The 334-nt window shown below is 36.5% G+C and overlaps 1 protein-coding gene across 1 annotated transcript in view; it reads left to right on the top strand.

Annotated features, from left to right (window-relative positions):
- Nucleotides 1–334, top strand: part of EPHA6 (EPH receptor A6) — a 531,573-nt gene that overhangs the window by 478,668 nt on the left and 52,571 nt on the right. The window lies entirely within an intron of this gene.

Here is a 334-nt window from a genome sequence, read left to right as displayed (position 1 = left end):
CCAGTTTCCCCTTATGGTAACTTGTGTTCATTTACAAAGATATGTTTTTAAAAGAGGGGGATAGGAAGGGGAGAATCTCATGAATTCCACTGTTAGAAGTATGGTATCAAGCCTTGTATTCATAAATTAAAACTTTAATTTTATTTCCCTTAAGCTTACCTTCTAACAGGATATGTAGGACCTTTCTTTGAAGGTTTAAGTCTCATTTCAATGTGATGCAAGTAAATTTTTATAGTGGAAAATGGGGTTTGGGTGGGGGTTTTTTAGTTGGGGGTTTTTTTGTTGTTTGTGGTGTTGGGGGGGGTCCACTGAAGTGAAAAATTCTTGAACATGG

This window comes from Haliaeetus leucocephalus, unplaced genomic scaffold (genome assembly GCF_000737465.1).
Source record: "Haliaeetus leucocephalus isolate CR32 unplaced genomic scaffold, Haliaeetus_leucocephalus-4.0 Scaffold228, whole genome shotgun sequence".
Lineage (NCBI taxonomy): Eukaryota > Metazoa > Chordata > Aves > Accipitriformes > Accipitridae > Haliaeetus > Haliaeetus leucocephalus.
The sequence above is the reverse complement of the archived record's forward strand: the minus strand, read 5'-3'. Positions and strand labels throughout refer to the sequence as shown.